Genomic DNA, 13,509 nt, shown 5'->3' on the forward strand with positions numbered 1-13,509 from the left:
AGCTCTTTACTCTCCATTCCCCTCCCTCCCCCAAATACATCAGCACCAAGTGAGAAAGGCTCGATTTGAAAGATAATTATTACACAATTAAACTTGGACATAGCTAGTTTGCTACAAGTTCCAGCAGACAGACAAACAAGAGCAGAATCAGAGGTTATCAACCTCAATAGAAATTCCAGCTCATGCTTTCCCCAAAAGCCTCATTTAATTTATCCAGGATTAAAAAATAAAAGAGAAATGAAAAAAAAATCACATAAAAGCATTTCACATAGTATATAGTGAAATACTATCATTTCCACCTGAAATATTCATCATCATTATTATGTTTTTCCATACTAAATTACAAAGTCTCCTGCACCCATCTTCCCAATATCTCATTCTAAGTGCTTGCTACTTTAATCCCTTAGGAAGCAAAAGGAGCCTCAGGTGTCTCTGGATCAACAGAAACTAAACAACACAGCTTGACAAAGTATATTAAATTGTCAATCAACTCAATAAAGAACTCCCACTCCAGAGATAGCTATCACCAGCTGATGAATTTGGCTAGGGCAGGTTTAGTGAAGAAAAACTAGGTCTTTATTACCAAATCAGTTAGGAGTTGTTCTACCGTACTGCCCGTAGGATGGGAGTATAAACACCATATTCTTCACAGCCTCATCCACAAAGAATTCCACCTTCAAATTAAGGCTGCTTTGGAGTTGGACCAAACCAATGAAAACTCACTCATCAAACACAGTGATGGCAGCATGCTCAGTCTTTGCAATACAAAACTGGCAACTAACAGCACATTCCTGATCACATCTCCAAGGCTGAGTGTACAGAACTGCAGTGGTGGCCAGGCCCTCGCTGACTGCCAAACCTCCAGCCATCATCCCTTCCTCTCACAGCGACAGGGCAGAAAATAACAACAGCAGAAACTAGATTTTTAGCTTAAGCTAAAACCACAAAGGTCATTGATGAAACAGACTGGAGTGCTTTAGAAACTAGCACGCAGACTTAGCTGAAAACAAATCTTATTGATCACCAATTACAATGAATACTTAATTCTGTTATTCTGCATTATTATTAGACAGTCAGAGACAGCCAAGCTGACCTCAAGCATGCTGAAGCATCGGGGCCAGGCAGTGCACATCTTCCCAGGAGCTGATTTACCCATCGTTCTCAAGTCAATTCACCTGCACACAGCCCCACCGTACAACTGCTAGGCTGCAAAATAAAAAAATAGCTCTGCTTAAGAGTCAAACCCCAGGACATAGACCATATGAAAGGAAGAATGAAACCTGCAGCATTTGGTTGACCTTCAATGCCCTGAGAAGATGACAAATTTCCCAAGATGAACAAGTGCCCAAAATACAAAGCAAAGGACTGACTTTTAGGGATCAAATGTTAAATAGGCCTGTGAAATTGGAGTTGTTAGGTTGCACATGAAAGAAGGGAAAAAAGAAAAAACCACCCCAACCCTCAACTGCAATTTTACATCCCTCTTGGAAAATTTGCTTTAATAAGAGAGAGGAATGGATACAACCTTCCCCTCACCTGGAGATTTTAATCAATTCAAGCCATTTCAAATCTGGCAAGAAAGCCCTACCACAGTCCCCATCAAACAACATTGCCTTTCATTTTTGCTTCTCATGACTACTTCAGAGCAGTCTAAATAACAGCAAAGAAGGAAATTCAAGTGCAATTCAAACACTAAGCTCTGGAATCCCACATTGCCTTCAAACACCTGCATGAAACACTAACTTCATGCTCTATGCTCCCTGCTTTCTTCTAGTTTACTGCACAGTGCATTATTTACATAAAACAGAATTTCTTCTGTGGGAAAGGCTTGCATGGTACTTCAAAGCCTGAATAAATCAGGGACTGCAGCTTGAACTAACAAAAAAATCATCCAAAAAATTCCTTTCAATATCTGCATTGTATTACCTTATCATGCTACCTGTCTAGCTGAGTTATTCAGGTATCCACACCAGAAATGACAGACAATGTCTCTCTATGATGATGTGATGTTACTTCAAATGAAAAAAAACAATAAATAAAAATCACAGATTAATTTCCCATACAAATGATGACTCACTACTCCCAAATCCTTCCTTATAGCAGGATGCTCACTTCAGTCTGGAAGTCTTCATGTTGCAGCCTGCAGGAATCAGCTTATTTCCTGTCAAGGGCTGGAAAGCCTTACAGGAACTGGTTTTGGTTGAAGAACTTCTCCAAGGTGCTTACCTGTGGGACTTATCCAGGTAAGGGATGTTAGCTCCCTCTTCTTTGAGGTTCAGTGTCCAACCACTCCTACTGCTGGTAAGAAGAACAGAAGAAACATCTGCCCATAGCAAGGACTGCACTGGTGGGCAAAGTCCAAATTCCATCCTTCAGGGAAAAAGAAACAAAGACTGAGGAATTCATGTCTGTTCAAAATTTCATCCTTGACTACTGAAAGCATTGGAAGCACATGTGTATGTTTAAAAATGGAATTGTCCTCATTTAAGAATAAAAATAATTTCATCCCATCACCATTTTTCTTGGTCCAATCCTGAACTGCAGATCTAAACAGCTGAGAAAGCATGGAATAGTCTGCTGGACAGCATTAAAATGAGCAACTCCTGTATCTTCCTAAGATAAGAACACAAATCACAAAGAAAGGCACTCTGAGAAAAAATTTCTTAGAGGAAGACCTCAATTATTTTCCAGCAAGGCAGGTAATATGCATTTGGCTATTTGTTAGAAAAAAAACCAAAAAACAAACCTGTTTTTATACAAGATTTTACTCATATATTAACTATCACATATTTTGCAAAACAAAAAGAGACCACAGCAAAGTAAAATCCCAATTTTTTCCTATATTTAAGCTGTGATAGTATGTCTGAAATGGGAATCCAGAGCCTCACCAGATTAATATCACCACTTGGACCAGAGAATTTGCCATATCCACTTCTTCTGGTTTCGTTCAGTTGGAGCTTCTGTTTGTACAGTGATGATGGCTCTTGAACATTCTGGGATTTAAAGTAGTCCCTGAAGAGATGGCTGACAAAAATATGATGTTACTTTCAAGATGCTTTTTAATTATTTCTACCCTCATCCAGAACCTGCAAACATCTGATCTCCTTCACTATGCTCCAAGCTCATTAAAACTGGAACGCTAAATAAGAATATTCAAAATATTTTGTTTTGCATTGCTAAAGGCACCACTGCAGGTACTTGACTCATCCTTCAGACTGTAAATAAATAAATGAAGTCTAGGACAGGTCAAATAAAGACACTATGTTTTCTGTGTTTTGTTGGGGTTGGTTTTAGAAGACTTAGGAGATTTGAAACAGATCTTTTATTAAGGAATTGTTCCTAAGGGACTTGACTTACAGAAATTAATTTATACTTGGCAGTGCATTTGATTGATTGCAGTTCCTTTTTTTCAAATACAAACCAGCATTTTCACTACCAGGTGTGGTGGTTGGAAATGTTGGGACTGTAGAACACTGCAAGGCTAATTTCTCCTCCTAATTTTTATGTAGCTCAGCATTTTCTCATCCTTACTGAGATCTGCTGCAAATTTAAAATACCCTAACAGGGCTGAGAGAGTATTGCAACAGTGTTTATCTAGTGTATCATTACAGTTCTTGTTACCCTAATTCCACAGTTCTGAGCAACAACTCTCATTTTATGGGCAGGTAATTGAGCTCTATGGTACATGAATTGATTTGCAGGGGAAATACATTAAAACCTGGCTGGAAAAGAAAATTATTCAGGATCTTCACTCTGATTGCCTTTTACAGCTACCACTCTAGGACCACTGAAAGAGCTTACTTTAGCTCATGTCAATGAAGCTACAATTCAGTGTTTGTCCAAAAAATGTTCACATTCTAAAATGAAGGTTACTGTGGTTTCCTGAGTTATAAAGGCAGAATTAAAGATTACTGCAGATTCTTAGATCAGGACCACTTCCCAGCTCAAGAACTATTTAGTGGGAAGAGCCAAGGCAAAAGGCAGCATTCAAGCAAGTGTTGCTGATCAAGTGAGTTATGGGTTCTACATGAAAATGTTAGCAAGGGTGATCCAGTCAGATCTCATGTCTGCCTGTGGTTCAGCACTGCAGCTGCTAACACCCAGAGCACCAGATCCAATCACTCCTGAGGAGCAGGTTTGTTCAAGCAGGCACTGTTGTTTCAGGACCAGTGAAAGACAGGACAGAGACAAAATTGATAGTACTCCCTCAGTGCAAACAGAACTTGCCCTGCGACAAATTTGCTCCTCTCTGGCCCTACTTTTAACATCCCTGCTCTCAAATTCCTATTTTTAGCAGCTTCTCATAAAAGGCATTCTTACTCAGAGAAGTGAATGTTAGAAGTGTTCATTTGAATGAAGCAAACAATTAAGCAACATCTTCCCTAAAGTGATTTTGTAAAAGTTATGGTTTAGTTTTCTTCCTAATTGCTTGGAAAAATCGGATTGGCGCAGGAAATGGGAAGGGTTGGCTAAAAGGAGTCAGCTGATGGGAAGCAGCCAGTAACTCCTGCTGCTGCTGACCTGCTGCAACTCCCAGGTAAGAGGACAAGTGCCTCATTTGTAATCAAGTCTATATAAAACACAAAAGAGGCAGAAGGACAAACCTGGTTCATAAAGGCAGCAGTCTGTGACCAAAAGCAGCAGAGTCAGCAGCCAGTGTTTCACTCCTGATGAGAGCCCACTTGCAAAAGTTCCACTTGAGTACCTGCTGCAGAGCAGAGGCTGTTCTTCATTGATGTGTCAAACCATGACAGCCATACTTCTGTTGCTATTCAAAGAACAGGGATAAACTCCGGGGTTTGTTAGGTTTTAAATAGTTTCCAATTTCAGGCCTAATAGAAGGCAAAATGGAAAATATCACATGTAATAGGACTTAAAAATAGAAATATGGAAGAACACAATGTTATACTCATGTTACCTATTACTTTTTTCAGCTGAGCAAAGTCTTCACAAACACTATAAATACATATCTTTTTCCCCCAATGAAAATAATAATAAAAAAATCTGTCTTGTAACCTGAAAGAAAAGAGATAAAACCAAAGCAAACCTGATTCTTGTAAACAGAAAATGTTGCTTAAAAATTGAGTTTGGGGAGCATAAATATTTAATTGCCTTGAGCATGTCTTAGGAATTCACATTTACTCAAAATAGTGTCAAGAGCAAACAAAACTGCAAAACAATCTCTTTTAGTAGGAAATACCTTGTGAGAATCAAGTGTTTTCTTATCATCTTTCACTGTTTCACTTGATGTCTGAATCTTCTAACTCCAACTCCTAGAACAGCATCAGTGGGGGAGAGAGACAATGAACACTCCTTCTGTTATTTGACTGACTGCAAGGTTTTGACATGTAGAGTATTAATAAAAATAATTTATTCTCACAGGGTTTTGTCAGAATAACAAGCTGGTAGCTTTAAATATGGTTAAGAAAATTTTATGTATGTTAGGAAAAAACAAACAAAAAGAAACATTTGCAGTAGTAGGACAAAACCATCATAAAAAAGGTATATAGCAGATATACATATTTATATTCATATATATATATCTCCAATTTCCCAAAGCATTGCTCTAAGAATTAGACAAAACTGGCTACAAAATTCAGATTTTTTAGGTTATTTATTGACTGTAAAGTGAATCCTGACTGACAATAAATATCACTGGGGAACATTAATTATTAAATATACATTGTCCAATCTTTAACAAATCAACTTTAGTAAGAACAGTTTTAAATCTAAAAATAAAAACAATTTCCAAGACACTTATTTTAAGTAATTGCACTAAGAAATAGTAAGACCTTATATATAGTTAAATGACTAGCAGCCAACTCACATCATCATAGTAAGAATAATATATATGTACTGCAATTTTAAGTGTTATGACTTCAAGAACTTGTAGTAATAACCAAGCATTACTTGCTAAATAACACAAAATTTGTCTGATTAAGTCTGTTTAAAAGAATATGCAATGGGAATAACTAAGAGCTGAAATTAATGGTGTTAGCTTGTAAAGACAGAAATTTACTTCTTACAAGTAGGAAAACATGCAATATATTCCTATACTTAACACATGTTCGTAGTACAGACATTCCTGTTAATAAATTTCAGGTTAAAATTGACAAATGTGACATGTTCTACTATATGGAATTTCTTCAAGTGACTGTTGTTCCATCGGACAACACAAACTAAAAAATGTCCTGCCTCTCAGAAATATTATTCTGTTTCTACTCTTTACTTTATTTCTTTATTTTTTTTTTTCACTTTTAGAAAAACACAGATTTTTTTTTTTTTAGTATTAGAAAAATATAGGACAAAAACAAGGCTTAAGTTTTAGATAGGGAAGAGAGAATAAGGAGATGCTTTATAAGCTGAAATATTTTTCTCTTAAAGCTATGGAGATGGACAACCATGTTCTGAAAAAAACTCCTTTAATTCATGACAGAGTATATTGGGAAGCATGGAGTGTTCAAAGTGTGGATTTTGAGTAAAAAGTAGAGTAATTGTGATACAGTGAGGCGCTGGAACAGAGTGGAGTGAAGATTTGAGGCCTTGAGGGCAATGAGAAAACTGTTTTCCTGCGAAGCTCACAGAGACAGATGAAGAGGACTCATGGCCCATACACACCTCAGAGTGATGTGAAATGGGAGGAGTGAACTCATGGCAGATTTCCGGGCAGCTGGCATCAAACAAATAGAAAACTATAACAGAAATATTTTTCTTGTGAGAAACTCCATAGATTAGCAGAAGAAGATTTCTGTTTCTATACAAACACTGATAAAGAGACTCTAGCAAGAATTGGGACTGTTTTAAACACCAAAGTTCCAAAGTCTTTTGTCTCTATCTTGTCATGTGAACAAGGGAATGCTGGGTAGTGCGGGATAAAAGGGTTTTCTGAAAGTTTATTCTGGTGTTCTTATTCTTGTAGTTTTGTGAATAAACTTTCTTTATTCCTTTTAAGTTTTAAGCCTGTTTTGCTCTTGCTCTAATCCATATCTCACAGCAAGAAATAAGTAAGTTTTCTAGTATTTTTTCAGTTACTGCTTTAAAACCACGACAACTGTGTTTTCACCATCACGTCAGATCAGCTCTTGGACTCACAGCTCACCGCAGACCTCGAAACAGGAGGCAAAGATCTGCACCACTTGGCCTTTCAGAACTTCTCACCCATCTATGACCTTTCTGGGGCCAGCTTCACAAAATGAGGGGGAAGCCATTCCAAAGAACACGACCAAGGAAATCACACAGCACTCGGGATTTGTTCCAGGCATCAAATTTTTAATGGATGATGTGAAGTAACACCGAAGCAATTCCTGTCCACAGAAAAAAAGATTTCAAATGGTTTTGTCTCAAGGACAATCACTGGAGGTTGAAAGTTTCTGGGGCTGAAAGTTACATGAGGTCCTCAACACTGAGCAGTCAATATCCCCAGAGTCTAAACTGTGAAATTACTACCTGGGCAAGGAGAACATTTTCAGGATTTGCAACTCATCTCAAAGCCTCAGTAGAACTCAACCAGCAGAATTCCCCTGAGATGGCACTGTGCTCTGGAAGCCCTCAAATACTCACTAAAACAGACTTGACTTTCACTAGAACAGCTGCTCATGAAAATCTGGGGTAAAACCTATGGGAAGTGGCCATGTGCACGCATATTCCTTCTTCCCACAGCAGGCACAATCAAATCCTCCTTTGAATGGCCTCCAAGTTGAGCAGCACTCATTGGCACAGCCTCTTCTCCCACAGACAGGCCAGCGAGCAACACGGCAGCGCCAGCCAGGTGGGCAAGGACAAGAGAGAGCAGATGCCAACAAGGCTTGGAAGCTGGGCCAAGGGAGGTTTACGCTGGCCATTGGGAAGAACTTGTGCCCAGCGTGGGCCATCAGATACTGCAATGGCCTGACAGGGGCTGCTGGAGTCATCATTGTGGCACGGGTGCAAGGCAAGCCAGGCCGCAGCGCTCGGGCCCCGCTCTGCTGGCCATACTTGCCGCCATGGCTCCCAGCTTGGACTCAACATTCTCTCAGGGCTCTCTGCAAGCCAGGGCGTTCTGTGCTTCTGTGACATCACAGCCTCTGGGGACGGCACGCTGGCTGGCAACTGTCCCCAGCTGTTGCTGCGCCCCAGTGCCCAGGCACAGCTGCTCGCAGAGAGACGCCCAGAGCCTCGGTGCTGCTGGCAGAGCACTATGGCTGCTCATGGCTCCTCCGCGCTGCTGCAGCTTTACGTGCTGCTGCTCTTGGCTCATCCCCTCGACCCTGTGAGCAAACCTGAGCGCAGCACGGATGCCTCTCCTCTGCTTCTGGAGGATTGTCATCTGGACGAGTCGGACCCTGAGCGCATCCGGTGGGCGGCCAGGACATTCCTGCTCATCGACCTGCTCATCATAGGAATGGCCATGGGATGGTCGCTCGGAAAAAGAATTCAGAGACGCTGGCGAGAGGTGAGGAGGGGGGTGGGGGGTCAGGCAGGCGGGATGGGGCAGACCTTGAGGGCCTCTTGGGCACCCTTTGGCCAATGCCCTGCGGCAGAAGGGGCCTGAGCTCCTGGCTGGGGAATGCGGCCCAGGGGCTGAGCTCCATGGACAGCACCAAGCAGAGGCGGCAGAGCTCTGCCTGCTGCAGCCTCTTCCCCGGGCCAGCCCAGCCCAACTGGGCCCGAGTCTCTGTCTCCCAGGCCAAAGGCAGCCCCACAGGTGCCGGCCCCGCTCTGCCCCTCTGCCTCTTCCATGGGGATCCCTGTGCTTTGCCTTGCAGCGGAATCTCCAGAGCCCTTCGGGCCGTGCGGGGCCCCGCCGCCATCGAAGACTCGGCTGTCCCACCAAGTTGATGCAGCTGCTGATGGACAACCGCGACCTGATGCGGCTGCTCCTTCGCGACAGCCCTCAACCAACCACCAAGATGGCGGCAAAAGAGGGCAGTGACAGGAGACTCCACACCTCCCCACAGCTCTGACCTCCAGCGTCGCGCTCCAGCTACAGAACCTTACGGGGAACGGGTGACCAGTGCCCAGCCCAGGCACTGCGACGTTCCCCACCTTACAAGTTAGCCACACCCCTGTTGTTGTTCGATTCCCCACCACGTTTCCCCCAAGAAGTTGACCTTTCCCTTAGTGTTCAGTTCTAAACAGTTGAAGCATTGAAGTTTCTTAGCCTTAAGATTCTTACCCCATAGTCTTCTAGTAACGTTGGATTGTAGATTTTAGAAGTAGTCAAGTGAATAAAGTTCACGTTTTCTACACGTTGCTGTGTCATTTTCTTGAGGTTGCACCTGAGACCTGGGGACTCCTTGAGAGATGGCTTTGCATGGCAGCTCCAGACTGCCTGCAATGGAGAGCCCCAGTGCCCCAGCAGGCTTTGTAAGAGCACGGAGGGCAGCGGGAAAGAAGAAGGTGGCCAATATTCACCTGCCTCCACCTTCCAAGGAAGCTTGCAGTCAAACCCTGTCTGCCCTTTAGGGGGGACCCTAAAGGCCCCGGCAGGCATCCCCATGGCCCCAGGACGGGGGGCTTGCAGCACTCTGGGGCACCAGGAAAGGAGCAGGATCATCCCTGGAAAGCTGTCTGGAGACAAATCCAGAGACGTCTCCCCTGGCATCCAGGCAAGGGCTGAATACAGGCAGGCAATTAGATCCACAGGCTGCCTGGGCTATGGCACCAATCAGTCCTGCTTCATAGATTTCGGGGGGCGGGGTTATACATATATATATATATATATATATACGCATATATGTATATATGTATCTACATCTGTATTTAGTTCTTTGTATTTATCCTGTTGACCCTCAAATAGGATTAGATTTCATTTTCCTACAAAACAAAACATCCGTTTTTTGATTTTTAGGAATCAACCATCTGTGCTCCCACTTTAAATCACTTCTCTCAAACTCATTCTGCATCTTGCTCCTTTCCAGCACCATCAAATACCTCTGTTAAAATACAGAGCATCAGTGGAAGGACGACAATCTTGTTACTTGCTGAAGAAAGTTAACTTGGATGACATACCTGCTTTTAAAAATCCAAGAGGAACAAAACCTACACATCAGCTTTAGAATTTCAAAAGCTGCTTCCTCAACTCTTCCACACCACTTTACTCTTTGGGGACATTCAGCAGCAATACCAAACAAGCACAGAAAAGAAATGGAAGAAGAAATGCAGATAGTCAGCAGCAGACCACCTACCAAAATACATTTTAAATGCAGCTCCAAGTTCTCCAAGAGCAAGTTTGAAGTGTAAATGGAGACACTCACACAAAATTACTACCACTTGGTACTTTTGGCATTTCCTTGGGCTTTCCTCTTCATTTTTTTTTTATCTCTCACCTAAAGCAAGAGAAAAAACCCCAAACAAACACAGCCTTTCAGGCAGAGAAAAGATGTGGTTGCTCTTGAAGAAAGCATTTCATTCTGCCTGGAGAAGAAGCTGCTGGGAAAAATATTAGCTTTTAGCAAAATGGCACTGTGCTGTTGCACTTGTTCTAGCACTGGGAGAAAGAACAGGCCCGTCTGTAAGGCTCCTGCAGCTCACCCTGGCTGAGGGTCATTGACCACTGAGCACTGCAGGCATCACTGGCAACAACGATGGTGGAAAATAGGGAGGGAGCAGGATAAATAAATGTTTGCAATTGCCTTAGCCAAAAAAACCCCAGACATCAAAAGCAACCCACCCTCAAAACAAAGCTATGAAAATAGTTTGAGCTCCGGAGTCCTGGCTTCTGCCTTTCTTGCTCTTATTGCAAGCGGAAAGCTTTTGCACTGCGTCTGGCGAGGAGAACGTGTGACAGGACAGCACATGTTTGTGCAGCTCACCCCTGCCACTGACACAAGCACGGATTTGCAGCACCCTATTCCACCCATGGTGTGACAGGTTTCTGCGCTGTGCAGGGCATTTCTCTGCATCTGGGAGTCCAAGGGAAAGTAAAATTGTTGTCGCAGAGAGCAGCAACAGCAGTAGGGAGCAGCAGAAGGAAGTCGTGGCCGTACTTCTTCTACAAGACAACTAGAGACTTGTCAGCAAGAGGCTGAGCAGCATCTACGTTCCACTTGCAGTCTGAAAGTTTCCCGTGCCACATGCCTGTTCAACACCTTCCTTATTCGCCTGCCCGCAGCGCTCGCACTTTTCCCCGCCCGCGCTCTGACCGGCACTCTCCCTCTGACACACATGGTTCCTTGGCCGGTTGCCAAGAGCTCCGGAAAGCAGCTTCTGACAAAGGAGACTCGCCTCTTGCTGTTGCCTTCTCCGAAACCCGGAGTCGTGGCATCTGCCTTTCTTGCTCTTATTGCAAGCGGAAAGCTTTTGCACTGCGTCTGGCGAGGAGAACGTGTGACAGGACAGCACATGTTTGTGCAGCTCACCCCTGCCACTGACACAAGCACGGATTTGCAGCACCCTATTCCACCCATGGTGTGACAGGTTTCTACGCTGTGCAGGCCATTTCTCTGCATCTGGGAGTCCAAGGGAAAGTAAAATTGTTGCCGAAGTGAACAGCAACAGCAGTAGGGAGCAGCAGAAGGAAGTCGTGCCCGTACTTCTTCTACAAGACAACTAGAGACTTGTCAGCAAGCGGCTGAGCAGCATCTACGTTCCACTTGCAGTCTGAAAGTTTCCCGTGCCACATGCCTGTTCAACACCTTCCTTATTCGCCTGCCCGCAGCGCTCGCGCTTTCCCCCGCCCGCGCACTGACCGGCACTCTCCCTCTGACACACATGGTTCCTTGGCCGGTTGCCAAGAGCTCCGGAAAGCAGCTTCTGCCGAAGGAGGCTCGCCTCTTGCGGTTACCTTCTCTGAGCTCCGGAGTCCTGGCTTCTGCCTTTCTTGCTCTTATTGCAAGCGGAAAGCTTTTGCACTGCGTCTGGCGAGGAGAACGTGTGACAGGACAGCACATGTTTGTGCAGCTCACCCCTGCCACTGACACAAGCACGGATTTGCAGCACCCTATTCCACCCATGGTGTGACAGGTTTCTGCGCTGTGCAGGGCATTTCTCTGCATCTGGGAGTCCAAGGGAAAGTAAAATTGTTGTCGCAGAGAGCAGCAACAGCAGTAGGGAGCAGCAGAAGGAAGTCGTGCCCGTACTTCTTCTACAAGACAACTAGAGACTTGTCAGCAAGAGGCTGAGCAGCATCTACGTTCCACTTGCAGTCTGAAAGTTTCCCGTGCCACATGCCTGTTCAACACCTTCCTTATTCGCCTGCCCGCAGCGCTCGCACTTTTCCCCGCCCGCGCTCTGACCGGCACTCTCCCTCTGACACACATGGTTCCTTGGCCGGTTGCCAAGAGCTCCGGAAAGCAGCTTCTGCCGAAGGAGGCTCGCCTCTTGCGGTTACCTTCTCTGAGCTCCGGAGTCCTGGCTTCTGCCTTTCTTGCTCTTAATGCAAGCAGAAAGCTTTTGCACTGCGTCTGGCGAGGAGAACGTGTGACAGGACAGCACATGTTTGTGCAGCTCACCCCTGCCACTGACACAAGCACGGATTTGCAGCACCCTATTCCACCCATGGTGTGACAGGTTTCTACGCTGTGCAGGCCATTTCTCTGCATCTGGGAGTCCAAGGGAAAGTAAAATTGTTGCCGAAGTGAACAGCAACAGCAGTAGGGAGCAGCAGAAGGAAGTCGTGGCCGTACTTCTTCTACAAGACAACTAGAGACTTATCAGCAAGCGGCTGAGCAGCATCTACGTTCCACTTGCAGTCTGAAAGTTTCCCGTGACACATGCCTGTTCAAAACCTTCCTTATTCGCCTGCCCACAGCGCTCGAGCTTTCCCCCACCCGCGCTCTGACCGGCACTCTCCCTCTGACACACATGGTTCCTTGGCCGGTTGCCAAGAGCTCCGGAAAGCAGCTTCTGCCGAAGGAGACTCGCCTCTTGCGGTTACCTTCTCTGAGCTCCGGAGTCCTGGCTTCTGCCTTTCTTGCTCTTATTGCAAGCGGAAAGCTTTTGCACTGCGTCTGGCGAGGAGAACGTGTGACAGGACAGCACATGTTTGTGCAGCTCACCCCTGCCACTGACACAAGCACGGATTTGCAGCACCCTATTCCACCCATGGTGTGACAGGTTTCTGCGCTGTGCAGGGCATTTCTCTGCATCTGGGAGTCCAAGGGAAAGTAAAATTGTTGCCGAAGTGAACAGCAACAGCAGTAGGGAGCAGCAGAAGGAAGTCGTGGCCGTACTTCTTCTACAAGACAACTAGAGACTTGTCAGCAAGCGGCTGAGCAGCATCTACGTTCCACTTGCAGTCTGAAAGTTTCCCGTGCCACATGCCTGTTCAACACCTTCCTTATTCGCCTGCCCGCAGCGCTCGCGCTTTCCCCCGCCCGCGCTCTGACCGGCACTCTCCCTCTGACACACATGGTTCCTTGGCCGCTTGCCAAGAGCTCCGGAAAGCAGCTTCTGACAAAGGAGACTCGCCTCTTGCTGTTGCCTTCTCCGAAACCCGGAGTCGTGGCATCTGCCTTTCTTGCTCTTATTGCAAGCGGAAAGCTTTTGCACTGCGTCTGGCGAGGAGAACGTGTGACAGGACAGCACATG

This window comes from Cyanistes caeruleus, chromosome 6, assembly GCF_971803275.1.
Source record: "Cyanistes caeruleus chromosome 6, bCyaCae1.hap1.1, whole genome shotgun sequence".
NCBI lineage: Eukaryota > Metazoa > Chordata > Aves > Passeriformes > Paridae > Cyanistes > Cyanistes caeruleus.